The 14,838-nt window shown below is 41.8% G+C and overlaps 1 protein-coding gene across 1 annotated transcript in view; it reads left to right on the top strand.

Annotated features, from left to right (window-relative positions):
- Positions 1-2,735: 2,735 nt before the first annotated feature.
- Positions 2,736-14,838, top strand: part of LOC148453947 (ecto-ADP-ribosyltransferase 5-like) — a 362,221-nt gene continuing 350,118 nt past the window's right edge. Inside the window, exon 1 of the mRNA XM_088461462.1 lies at positions 2,736-2,792. The gene's annotated coding sequence lies outside the window, so the exon portion shown is untranslated. The remainder of the gene's footprint in view (positions 2,793-14,838) is intronic.

The raw sequence follows: 14,838 nt of genomic DNA, 5'->3' as shown, positions 1-14,838 counted from the left end.
AATGTAATTTGATATCTATGGTATAGTACATGGTAAGGATACCGTGTTTGGTGTTGTACTGATTCACTGTGTCTTTGCAGATTTCCGGTGAGAAGATCGCAACATGTGTCTGCAAACTATGAACTATAGAGAGTTAAACATTAAAATGTACTCTGTAATGTAGCCAGCTGAGATTTATTATGCAGCAGGAAAAAGGACACAAAGCTGTTGGAGGCTGGTTGTGTCCACATGAATTGACCTATGAACTGTACTGTAACAGAAGAACCAGGAAGGAGAACCAATGGATTCATGCCAAACTGTTCTATTGTATTGCCTATCTCTGTAAGAGTATATATGTGGGCTCTCAAAACCTGGATGCTCAGTCTGCTGCTTGACGGAGGTTTCTACTTGATGCCGGTATCTGGGTCCAGAGCGCATGCGTATGTAACAACTGTACCTTGGGTCTGTATGATTTATTTGCGCTAATTGTACTTAGATCACAGCGTGTAACCATCTGTTTTTATATTGAATAATAACTTTTGTGCTTTGGAACCAAGCTCAGAGTCTGAAAGCATTTATTTCTTGTGCAACTCACAATGCTAAATAGCGACAATTTTAGAAGCTATAGACAGGCAGGAATCGATAGCATGTACTGGTAATGGGTGTGATGCAAGGAAAGAACAAACCGGATTATCAGATGTACCTAATGCACAAGCCGCCACCATTTGGGAAGACCCCGGTATTACGGCTCTGGCTGACTCATGTGCCCACAGCCAGCTGGAGTAATGGTGGCTGATCAATCAGTGCTGCTCCCTGCTACAAGCTCTGCACTTTACAAAACACCTTGCTGGTTTATAGCTCACTACATAGTGAACCATACTGCATCACTACGATTGGTGACATAAATGCTGTTTATCTGTATTTAACCACATTAACTTATATTAATCTTGCAGCAAATAATTGCATAACAGCTATGTTTTATTCCATCTGAGCTTGTTAATCTCATTACCTGACATTTATTTAGGATTGCCCAGGCTTGCACTTTTTTTTTTTCTAGAGTTCCATTATTTTCTACACACGCACTTCTTTTCTTTTTCCATAATATATTTTTTGGAATTTTTCTCATAAAAGATATATAAGAAAAACATAAGATATCTGACAATTAGTACACAAGGTTTATTCAGAATCATAACAATCAAGCACTATAAAAGACATTTAGAGACCCTCTGACCAGCCAACGGTATTGATTACGTCCCATATCAATGTTCTTGAAAGCATAATGTCCTTACCCATGTGCCCGTGATACTGTCCTCCTGTAAAGCTAAAAAATTTCCAATTTCCCCAGGAAGAAAATTACAAACCTTCAATAACCTTACATGGAAAAATAAGGAGAAAAACATTAAATATTCCTCAGAGTCAGGTACATTCAATAATGAAACTATTACTAAAATAGACACATTTGTAGGCAAAAGAACTAAATATTGAACGATACATACAAAAAAAAAAAAGAACAGTTGACCTACATAGTTGTGCAGTCACCCTCACAAAGCAGCTTGTGAAAACAAGGAACCTTCACAGTTATTCCAATAAACGTGCATATATAAAAAGTGAATCACAATAGCGCTAAATTGGGTTGCATATATCGGCCCAGAGTAAACCAGTCACCAGACCCCAGGGGACGCTGCTGGAAGGACTACCTAAACTAGGTCTATGCGGATTCTGGTTGCGGTACCCAGAACACGTTACCCTTTACCATCAGCAGAGACAGGTGAAGTGGGAAAGCCCAGCAGGAATCCTTGATGGGAAGACAGACAAACACAATAAAGTGGTGATATGCCTGTTTTTTATGTATAAAATGTGAGTGTAATGTGGAAATAAATTGTTATATCTTTTCCTTTTGAGATTACACTATTGTGGCGATTGTTTTTCTGCTTATGTTTTTCACGTGACAAACACCACATCAAATGGTTAGACATAGGTCCTGAAACTCCTTGGATATTTAAGCAGGAGTGTATACTGTATGCTGGATTGAATACACATTATAAAAAGTGGACTAGAAAACAGACTTCTTTGATTTGAAATGTAAGGGGTAAATTTACTAAGATGGGAGTTCTATTTAAGAAGTGATGTTGCCCATGGCAACCAGATGCTACTTCTCATTTATCTAGCATTTTCTAGAAGATAATACCTGGAATCTGATTGTTGCTATGGGCAACATCACTTCTTAAACAGAACTCCCATCTCAGTAAATTTACCCTTAAGACTCTGTTATTTGTTGTGACTAGTTTACTCTGGACCGATTTTTGCAACCCATTTTAGCGCTATTGTGATGCACTTTTTTTTATATTGAACAATACATGACGAGACAATCGGCATAACACATAAGGAAAGTTCCTAGGGATGGGGGGCAATATTATGATAATATGTCTAAACCAATACCATAGAGGATAACTACAATTCTACACACGCACTTGTAATGTACATGTATTTTTTTATTTACATTTAAGTTTTAATGTATGTGCATTTTTGTGATTGTGTTTTATTGTGTCACTATTAAATATTGTTATTTCATGACACGGCTATTGCATTATATAAACTGTAGACTATTGAATGCAGCGCTGTTCTCATTTTCTTTTTGCTAGTTTTCACGCAGCTTATTAATAATTTCAAAACTGAAAGCACCAAATGAGGACGCCTCTCACAAAACATCTCTGCACAGCTGCAGCCTTCAGGGCTCAGTTCCAGAATCTCAGCTTCTCATACAGACAGCAATCAGAGAGGCTGGTCCCCGCACAGGAGAGCCTGTACGTCTGGTAGGTGATGCTGCGCGCAGTAATCTGCATGGTGCCTACACATTTTATAATGTTTCTATATTTTTATACAATATTGTATAACATGGTAGCACAGTGTTCACTATTATATATAGGATGGATCAATGGTTAGCATTACTATTGGGTTCCATTCTAACAAAGGCACTATATGTGTGGAGTTTATATGTTCTTTTTCTGTGTTTTTTTTTTGTTTAATCCAAAAGTCCAAGAAACAAAAAATACTGGTGACTGTTAGAGAGTTTAGATTGCAAGCTCCACTGCTCCTGGAACTAATTGACTGAGTAATTAAATATTTTCCAGACAGCTTTGTGCAATATGTAACAAAATTACAAATAGAGGTAAATAAGAGTTTTTTATGTGCTCAAAAACATGAAAGTACAGAAGTATAAGTCACTACTGAAGGAATATTGAAAGGCTTTTATTTTATTATATATAAATCTGAAACATTCATTGATCATATTTTTAAAACTTTTATTTTGATATTTTTATTAAATAACTTTGATTAAAAAAAAAAAAAAATGTAATGTAAAAGGAAATAAAAAAGAAAATGAAGACGGGATGTGGTTTAATTTATACTATCATCCTCCAATATATTTTGTAAGGCAGTGTTTCCTATATGTGAGTAATTTGTAGCAATACTGTATTTATTATAATTGAAAACTACACCAAAAAAAAAAAAAAAAAAAAGTCAAATTTACCTTTCAGAATTCCAGCTCTTTGGTCATTAATCACATAACTGACAAATATTTTGTCCAAAACTTAATAGGTAAATAAAATCTATTTCAGAGGTTATTTAAATATTATTGGCCAGTGGCTATAGATCCCCAATGGGCAATACCCCCCTTCTCACCAGCAGTTGTATCCCTTGTTGTGTGTGAGAATTTTTCTTTGTGCAAATCTTTTTAACTGGGCATGCTCTCAAAAAAATTTCTCATGTCTATAATGTATGTACTGTAGATTCAGATATATTTGGGCTTGGGTATGGAGGCATTGTGCAAACATTGAGTACAGGGATGTGGTGTTTGCGCAATTTTTTCTTATACAGAGACATATGCACCTGTCAGGAGGTAAATTAGTTGCAGGTGCTCCAGCCCGGGTACAAATAAGAAGCGATGACGACATCTGGCAGTCACTTTGGATTGGCCATTAGCAATTTAGAGAATGAGATTGATAGATACATATATGATAGAAAGATTATAAATTGATAGACAGATATAATCATTATTATCCTTTATTTATATGGCACCACAAGTATTCCGCAGTGCCTTACAGAGTATATAAATTACTAAAACAAGATTAGGCGCTAATGAAAAAAAAAAAGTACACACTTTTTTTTTTTTTTTTTTTTTTTTAAGTCTAATGACCAAAATATTCATAATTAATAGCAGCAAAATGACATGTGTGCTTGTGAAAACATACCAGCACAAAATATGGTGTAACAGCATACAAAGAGGAAAGTCTATTTGAGCTAATATGACACTATTCATTATAAAAAAAATAATAATCAGGGGGTCTGATGTTCACTAAACGCATAAATCTATTAATATATTTTATATGCAATGTATATTTATTCAGACTAGAATATAACTAGCCATAATGTAAACATTAATATTTAGACATATAACATACATAAATACCAACAAATGCTATATATAAAAATACATACAACCAATAAAACTATAATGATCACTATGGGGGGTATTCAATTAGGCTGCGAAAAGTCGGAATCGGCTATAATTTATCGCATATTTAATTTCAAAGACTTTTCGCAGGTTCGAAAAAAAACTGGGGATAACCTTTTACCATGTTTTACATGGTGAAAAAAAGTGCAGAATTGGGGTTTAGCCTGCACCCCTGAGAATGTCATTTAAAAATGACCTGTAAAAAAAAAAAAAAAAAAAAAAGAGAGACACCGCAGAAAAATGAAATAAAAATTTGGGGTGAAAAAAAACAAACAAAACACACAAAAGAAAGGGGAAACAGTGTTTAAAAATAGGGAAATAGGTTCAGGGGTATTCTGATAGTATGCGCCAGGTGTTTTCTAGAATAGGCTATTTGCAGCAGGGGCATTTTTTCAGAATTTTTTTTTAAATGACTTTAGGCACTTGAAAATGGGTACTAACATATTTTTATGTACCCCAAATTTGATGGGACTACTTAAAAAAATGAAAAAAGTACCATAAGAGCTCTTCTGCATCGTGAAAAAAAAAAACACCTGCAGTGACTATTTACAAACCCAACTTTCTTCTGCAGGCAAAAATGGGGGTACCCATAGTGATCCCCCATGTCTGGACATCTTTAGGGGGGTCCTACAATTATTTCCCAAAAATTCCCGTTTTTTTTCGTAGATCCCAATTCGCCGGGTCCCGTTTTCGCTCATTTTAAATTGAATACAGGGATAAAGTGGGCTCGCGCCCGATACCTTATCCCCAGAAAAACTCCAATGTGGAGCATGGACTTTTCGCTCCCAAATTGAGTACGGGCCTATAATTCCATGGAGATCTCCAAGTTTAATATATGAATGACTGTGCTTTTTAAAAGGACTCAGTTCATATATTCATAAAATATCACTCCTGGCTTTAAGCCACAGATAAGAATGCAAATGGAAACATGAAAACCAGTATAATCACCACTCTCCACTGATGTTAGTAATCAGCACTCCATATGCTGTGCATATGCATAGGCAGTCCTGAACAGCCCCCGTGCTGTAAAGAGAGGTGCAGCGGTTGCACGCCACCTATATCCACCTGCGGGAGTCCATCTGGACCACATATGCTGACACTGGAAGAAGACACCAGTAGTCTCTGTATTCCAGATGGTATGGAGGAATCCTCAAGCTGATGGCAACCACAATAAAAAGTATATGGCAACCAGTCCCAACAATTGCAAAGGAGCGAATGCACTAAGATATCAATTGTCCAGTCGTGCATTCACGAAGGGCTTTGGGTCCTATAACCGGTTTTACTCCTGTATAGAGGGAGCTTTTTCAAAGAGTGATTTGCCATTCAGTCTGCATGACCTTTTAAAGCCCGTAGATAATTGATGATTAATAAATTGAAATCCACAGTGTCCATTATTAATTAAACCTACACCTGTTCCTCAACTCAGTTGCTCTCATTTGAATGCATACATATTACTATCGCATGAATTGGAAAAAACATTGCAATCACAATATGACATTTTATAGTATCATTATTATATTAATTGAAAGTTTCTTTTTAAATTATAATAACCACAAAATGGGACCTTCTCCCCTGCTTTTATGTTTTTGAGGTACTGCAAGATATAGATTATAGCGCAGGTTTGAAGCTTGAGCATAGCGCAGTTGGTAGATAGTGAAATGGTAGAGAGACAGTTTGGTATGTGCAAGGTCATGAGTTCTAATCTGTGAAAAGTTTTTTGGTTGTTGCAGACATAATAATATTTTTCTAATTTTCTTCTTTTTTATTATCCATCTTTATTTTTATTAATAGTGATCTTTTTATACGATTGAATATTAATTTAATATATATATATATATTTTTAATATGGTGGTTTTATTTATATTGTGATTGCGTGTTTTTTCCACTTCATGCAATAGTAATATGTACTGAATGCATTCAAATGAGAGCAACTGATTTGAGAAACAGGTGTAGGTTTAATTAATGATGGACAAAGCCCATCACGAATGCACGACTGGACAGTCGATATCTTAGTGCATTCGCTCCTTTGCCATTGCTGGGACTGGTTGCCATATACTTTTTATTGTTGTCGCCGTCCACTTGGGGAATCCTCCACACCATCTGGAATATAGAGACTATTGGTGTCTACTTCCAGCGTCAGCATCTGTGGTCTAGGCGGACTCCCGCAGGTGGATACACGGGTGGCGTGCAATTGCAGCCGCTGCACCTCTCTTTACAGAACGGGAGGTGTTCAGGACTGCCTATTCCCACCAAGTATACTGAGCGTTGACTACTAACATTAGTGGAGAGTGGTGATTATACAAGTTTTCATGTTTCCATCTGCATTCTTATCTGTGACTTAAAACCAGGAGTGATATCTAATGACTATATGGACTGCGGGCCTAATTCAGACCCGCTCGCGTGCGCACAGTGCTCGCAGGCGGGTTGATGGTCCCTCACTGTGCATGCGCACGCCGGCTCCGGCATGAGCAACGGCAGCTCCGTCGCTCTTGGGCTCACTACAAGGTGGGGCGGCTGTCGATATTGATTGACAGCTCACCCCGTGTAGGCGGGGAGGGGGGGTGGCTGTGCAAACGGAGGCGTTCCCGAAAGAACGCCTGCTGTTTGGGGGCGGCCCCACTGACATCACGAGTGATGTCAGTGGTGAGCTTCCGGCTCTATTAGAGCCGGAAGCTCACTGGGGCTTGCGGCAGACGAGACCCTACCACAAGGGTCTCCTCGCAAGCCCGATGGTTGAGACCATCGCGACCATCACCTGGCCGCTCATAAAAGCTGTGGGTGGTCACCCACAGCTTAGCGAGCGGCCAGGAGGCCGGCTCCAATTTAAAAAATAAAACGCCCAGATTCTGAGCGAGCGTTCTGAAAGAGCATCCGGGTGTGAATCAGGGCCTGAGTCCTTTTAAAAAGCAGTGTCATTCACATATTAGACTTGGAGATCTCCATGGAATTATAGTGATCAATATATTGTTTTATTGGCTGTATGTATTTTTAGATGCAGCATTTGTTGGTATTTATGTATGTGTTCTATGTCTAAATATTAATGGCTAGTTATATTCTAGTCTGAATAAATATACATTGCATATATATATATATATATATATATATATATATATATTCATATTAGGGGTGTGCACCGGCCACTTTTCGTGTTTTGTGTTTTGGTTTTGGATCTGGATCTTTCTTCGTGTTTTGGATCTGGATTGGTTTTGCCAAAACCACCCTTCCGTGTTTTGGGTTCTGGGTTTTGTGTTTTGGATCTGTATTTTTTTGAAAAAAAGCATAAAAACAGCTAAAATCACAGAATTTGTAGGTTTTTCTGCTCCTATGCTATTATTAACCTCAATAACCTTAATTTCCACTCATTTCCAGTCTATTCTGAATACCTCACACCTCACAATAGTGTTTTTATGTCCAAAAGGTTGCACCGAGGTAGCTGGATGACTATGCTAAGCGACACGAGTGGGCGGCACAAACACGTGACCCATCTAGGCGTGAAACTGCAGTGGCAGACAGGATGGCATTGAAAAACTAGGCCCCAAACTGTACATAATGCAAAGAAAAAAAAAGAGGTGCAAGATGGAATTGTCCTTGGGCCCTCCCACCCACCCTTATGTTGTATAAACAGGACATGCACACTTTAACAAACCAATCATTTCAGCGCCAGGGTCTGCCACACAACTGTGGCTGAAATGATTGGTTCGTTTGGGCCCCCACAAAACAAGCTGGCAATTAATCTGTCCCTGCACAAACTGGCTCTACGGAGGCAAGATGTCATCCTCATCCTCCTCATCCACCGATTCCTCACCCTCTTCAGTGTGTACATCCTCATCCTCACAGAGTATTAATTCGTCCCTGCTGGAACCACAGGTCCCTCTGTACGTTCTGGAGGCTGGTCTCCCTGGAAGAGTTGATAATTCATTTTATGAACATCATCTTCTCCACATTTTGTGGAAGCAACCTCCTACGCCTTTCGCTGACAAGGTTCCTGACTGCACTAAACACTCTTTCGGAGTACACACTGGAGGGGGGGCAACTCAGGTAAAATAGAGCCAGTTTGTACAGGGACCTCCAAATTGCTTCTTTTTCCTGCCAGTACAGGTACGGACTGTCTGACATGCCTACTTGGATACTGTCACCGATGTAATCCTTTAACAGACAGACGCACGCTTGTCGCTGCTGCTTTGAGGATTCAAGTGCGGCTACAGCCCACACAATTCACAAAGACAGAAAAAAAAAAAGAATATTTTTATTGTTTGTGGAGCACACTTTGAGGGTTACACCACCCTTTAACAGACAGACGCACGCTTGTCGCTGCTGCTTTGAGGATGCAAGTGCGGCTACAGCCCACACAATTCACAAAGACAGAAAAAAGAAGAAGAATATTTTTATTGTTTGTGTAGCACACTTTGAGGGTGTCACCACCCTTTAACAGACAGACGCACGCTTGTCGCTGCTGCTTTAAGGATGCAGGTGTGGCTACAGCCCACACATTTCACAAAGACCGAAAAAAAAAGAACAATATTTTAATTGTTTGTGTAGCACACTTTGAGGGTGTCACCACCCTTTGTCACCACCCTTTAACAGACAGACGCACGCTTGTCGCTGCTGCTTTAAGGATGCAGGTGCGGCTACAGCCCACACAATTCACAAAGACAGAAAAAAGAACAATATTTTAATTGTTTGTGTAGAACACTTTGTGGGTGTCACCACCCTTTAACAGACAGACGCACACTTGTTGCTGCTGCTTTAAGGATGCAGGTGCGGCTACAGCCCACACAATTCACATAGACAGAAAAAAGAAGAAGAATATTTTTATTGTTTGTGTAGCACACTTTGAGGGTGTCACCACCCTTTAACAGACAGACGCACGCTTGTCGCTGCTGCTTTAAGGATGCAGGTGCAGCTACAGCCCACACATTTCACAAAGACCGAAAAAAAAAGAACAATATTTTAATTGTTTGTGTAGCACACTTTGAGGGTGTCACCACCCTTTAACAGACAGACGCACGCTTGTCGCTGCTGCTTTAAGGATGCAGGTGCGGCTACAGCCCACACAATTCACATAGACAGAAAAAAGAAGAAGAATATTTTTATTGTTTGTGTAGCACACTTTGAGGGTGTCACCACCCTTTAACAGACAGACGCACGCTTGTCGCTGCTGCTTTAAGGATGCAGGTGCGGCTACAGCCCACACATTTCACAAAGACCGGAAAAAAAAGAACAATATTTTAATTGTTTGTGTAGCACACTTTGAGGGTGTCACCACCCTTTAACAGACAGACGCACGCTTGTCGCTGCTGCTTTAAGGATGCAGGTGCGGCTACAGCCCACACAATTCACAAAGACAGAAAAAAGAACAATATTTTAATTGTTTGTGTAGCACACTTTGAGGGTGTCACCACCCTTTAACAGACAGACGCACGCTTGTCGCTGCTGCTTTAAGGATGCAGGTGCGGCTACAGCCCACACAATTCACAAAGACAGAAAAAAGAAGAATATTTTTATTGTTTGTGTAGCACACTTTGAGGGTGTCACCACCCTTTAACAGACAGACGCACGCTTGTCGCTGCTGCTTTGAGGATGCAAGTGCGGCTACATCGCACACAAGTCACAAACACATTAAAAAAATAGTTTTTTATTTTTTGGAGCACTTCGAGAGTTACACCACCCTTTAACAGACAGACGCACGCTTGTCGCTGCTGCTTTAAGGATGCAGGTGCGGCTACAGCCCACACATTTCACAAAGACCGAAAAAAAAAGAACAATATTTTAATTGTTTGTGTAGCACACTGTGAGGGTGTCACCACCCTTTAACAGACAGACGCACGCTTGTCACTGCTGCTTTAAGGATGCAGGTGCGGCTACAGCCCACACATTTCACAAAGACAGAAAAAAAAAGAACAATATTTTAATTGTTTGTGTAGCACACTTTGAGGGTGTCACCACCCTTTAACAGACAGACGCACGCTTGTCGCTGCTGCTTTGAGGATGCAGGTGGAATCTAGACGGGATTTGGAACCGAGGACACACTACCTCCATCAATTGTCTAAATCCCACTGCACTAATGTCGGATACCGGACGCACGTCTAACACCAACATAGCAGTCAAGGCCTCAGTTATACGTTTTGCTTCAGGATGACTGCTGTCGTACTTCATCCTCATCGCTAGGGACTGTTGGAGGGTCAATTTTCTAGTAAAAGTAGTGATGTTCCTACTTCCTCTCTGGGATGATGAACAACTCCCAGCAGCAGCAACAGCACTAGGAGGAAGTGGTTCTTGATCTTTCCCTATTTTATTTTCATCGGAGAAAGTTTGGTCCTCCATTTATGTTATATTGATATATATACGTGCGGCTAAAGCGCACACAAACACAGAAAATATTTTTTTATTTTTGCTGGAGAGTAGTGCACTTTGTGGGTTACACCACCCTTTAAGAAATGAGCCAGCCGGCTCTTTACTTATGGGACACAGGCGCACGCTTGGCGCTGCTCCTTTGTTGATGCACGTGCAGCCACAGTGCACACAAGTCACAAACACAGAAAATATATATTTTTTTGGTTTGGAGTGTACTTTGGGGGTTACAGAACCCTTTAACGGTCAAGCCAGCCGGCCCTTTACTTATGACACAGGCGCACGCTTGGCACTACTTTGTTGATGCACATGCGGCTACTGCGCACACAATTCACAAACACAGAAAATATTTTTTTTTTGGTTTGGACTGGAGTGTACTTTCGGGGGTTACAGCACCCTTAACGGTCAAGCCAGCCGGCCCTTTACTTATGACACAGGCGCACGCTTGGCACTACTTTGTTGATGCACGTGCGGCTACTGCGCACACAATTCACAAACACAGAAAATAATTTTTTTTTTGGTTTGGACTGGAGTGTACTTTCGGGGGTTACAGCACCCTTAACGGTCAAGCCAGCCGGCCCTTTACTTATGACACAGGCGCACACTTGGCACTACTTTGTTGATGCACGTGCTGCTACTGCGCACACAATTCACAAACACAGAAAATAATTTTTTTTTTGGTTTGGACTGGAGTGTACTTTGGGGGTTACAGCACCCTTTAACGGTCAAGCCAGCCGGCCCTTTACTTATGACACAGGCGCACGCTTGGCACTACTTTGTTGATGCACGTGCGGCTACTGCGCACACAATTCACAAACACAGAAAATAATTTTTTTTTTGGTTTGGACTGGAGTGTACTTTCGGGGGTTACAGCACCCTTTAACGGTCAAGCCAGCCGGCCCTTTACTTATGACACAGGCGCACGCTTGGCACTACTTTGTTGATGCACGTGCGGCTACTGCGCACACAATTCACAAACACAGAAAATATATTATTTTTTTAGCACTTGGGGGGAGCACCCCTGATGGACAGAGCACCCCCTGGACAACACTACAGCACCCCTTTAGGACTGGGACACTGCACAGGACTTTGGAGTGGACACAGCCCCTATGGAGAACTGACTGCACAACACAGTCCAGCCAGCCCCTATGGACTTTGAAGTAGTGGACACAGCCCCTATTAACAACAGCAGCACAGCACAACACAGCCAGCCCCTATGGACTTTGAAGTAGTGGACAACAGCAGCACTACACTACACTACACTACACAGCCCTAACTCCCACCCTCCCTCTTCACTGTCCACAGCCGAGTGAGAAAATGGCGCAGACGCGGGTACCTTATATAGGATCTAAAACCCGCGAGACTCAGAAGGCGGGATGATGACGTTTTGCCTCGATTTCAGATCCGAGTCAGGCGGGAAAAGTCGAGCCTGATTCGGATCGGACTCGGATCGGGGGGGCTCGGGGGGGTTCGGATTTCAGAAATCCGAACCCGCTCACCCCTAATTCATATATATATAGAACATCAGACTCCCTGATTCTTTTTTTTTTTTTATAATACATAGTGTCTTATTAGCGCAAATAGACTTTTCTCTTTGTATGTTAGCGTATATAGACAAATAAGTGAACAAGTGACTAAAGGTGCATACACACGGTCAGATATGTCAGATGAAAGATTTGCAAACGATTAAACGATTTTTGACTGCACTAAAATGAATGGAAATTGTCCAATACTGACTGCAAACACATCAGATGTCAGATATCGTTATCTGTGCAACAATGAACGATGAGCGTTCCCGATGGTCAGATGTCAGTTTTTCTTTCAGATATGAACGATTTTTAAAATTGTTATCGTTCTGATCAGAAGAAAAATCTGACCGTGTGTATGCACCATTACAGTACAATACAATGTAGGACAAGGTTTATAGACATTGTTGCATTAGTGATCATAACACTAAAATCAGCAAAAGGGCCTAAGCAACTAGGTGATAAGTGCCCAAGTAAGGTGTAGATGACAGTATAAATAAGCACAAAAGGGTAGAGGGCCCTGCTCGTGAGAGCTTACATTCTAAATGGGTGGGGCAGACAGACAGATGTGACACAGATGGGGTGGACAGGGAGCAAGGAGCAAGTAGCAGTGTGTTAGAACTGGAAGACTTTGTGGGTCTTGAGAGCCATTTCAAAATTTGTGGAGAGTCTGATGGGGAGAGGGAGAGAGAGTTCCAGAGGCAGGGAGCAGCACGGGCAAAATCTTGGAGGTGGGAGGAAGTAATCAGTTGGCAGAAGAGGCCATGTGCATTTAGAGAGCTAGATATGAGATACTGTAGTTTCATAGTTAGTGTTCTCGGTGGAACGAGATAAGATTCTTTGGATACAAAGACGTTAATCAAGCCACACAACAAATATCAGTTAAAAAGACATTTATTACAAAGTAAAAGAAAGAGAGTAAAGTATAATAAACACTTAACTTGATTGTCAGATCATCTACTCAGAACATAAATGGTTTCCCGGGAGCCCCCCTCCAACAGCTTGGAGCTGGACCTCGTACATCGAGCATAGGCAGATTGTATACTAAAAAATAACGTCTTATATTGGAGGAAAGCTCATACATAAGCATTTATAAAAGTCATGTTTGGAAATATGCATAAATATTAATAGACAATAGGAGGCACTGTTGCCTCAATTATGAATGTTGGAACAACTATTTATGAGGGGTGTTTATCGTGTATGTACACAGGTAAGCTGAAGGTAACACCATGTTGACTCAGGATTAAGCATGTCTGGCCACAGAGAACTTTGGACCTCATTCAGACCCGGTCGCAAGTGCTGAGCGCTCGCAACAGGTCGATGTTAAGGCCCTGCGCATGCGCAGTGCCAGCACTTCGCGTGTGCAAGCCCAGGAGTGAAAGAGAAACTCTCTCGCTCCCGAGCTCACTACAAAAGGGCCGGCTGTCGATGTTGATCGACAGCTCGCCCCGTTTTGTAGGCGGGGCGGGGGGGTGGCTTCACAAACGGAGGCGTTCCCAAGCGAACGCCTGCCGTTTTGTGGGCATCCGCACTGACATCAGCAGTGATGTCAGTGGGGAGATTCCTGCTCGATCAGAGCAGGAAGCTCCCTGGGGCTTGCAGTTGCCGAAACCCAACCTTAGGGTCTCGTCGCAAGCACCGATGGTCACGATGGTCTTGACCATCGCGACCATCAACCTGGTCGGTCGCTAAGCTGTGGGTGGTAACACACAGCCTAGCTAGCGACCAGGGGGCCGCACTAAAAAATAGAAGCGGCCGCCCTCATTCAGAGAGAGCGATCGCTTCTTGCGACCGCCTCTGAATGAGGGCCTTTGTCCTTTGCTTAGGTTCTTTCTGTCAAAACCACCTTCTAATGTCTGACCATTATCTATTGCCTGATACATTTATAAAATCCCTACACACAATAGGGCTCTCAGCAACCATTTTCTACACTCACATTACAGATAGATAGACACAAGATAGATATGATGATAGAATATAGTTAGATATATACAAGAGAGAGGTTTTGGTGATAAAAAACATTATGGCCCTCATTCAGAGCCGTACGCTCTGAGCAGAGCGCACGCTCTGAATGAGGGCCGGGCTCCATTTTCATGGAGCGTCCTCCTGGACGCTCGTATAGCTGTGGGTCACCACCCACAGGCTATACGAGCGTGCTTTGTGATGGCCGCGATGGGCGAGACCATCGCGACCATCGAAATTGCGAGCCGGAGCCTGCGGTTGAGGTTTTTCAACCGCAAGCTCCGGAGTGATTTTGGCTCTATCAGAGCCAAAATCACTCCCACTGACATCACTAGTGATGTCAGTGGGCCGGCTTCTGATGGGAGGCGTTCCCGTGGGAACGCCCCCGTCAGGGAGGCACGCCCCCGGCACGCCCACCAAAGGGGGCGTGCTGTCAATCAACATTGACAGCACGCCCCCTTTGATCGGACACAACGAGCGAAGGACTTTCCTTCGCTCGTCGCGTCT

Source organism: Taudactylus pleione, unplaced genomic scaffold, assembly GCF_031769625.1.
Source record: "Taudactylus pleione unplaced genomic scaffold, aTauple2 ptg001056l, whole genome shotgun sequence".
NCBI classification, from domain to species: domain Eukaryota; kingdom Metazoa; phylum Chordata; class Amphibia; order Anura; family Myobatrachidae; genus Taudactylus; species Taudactylus pleione.
The sequence above is the reverse complement of the archived record's forward strand: the minus strand, read 5'-3'. Positions and strand labels throughout refer to the sequence as shown.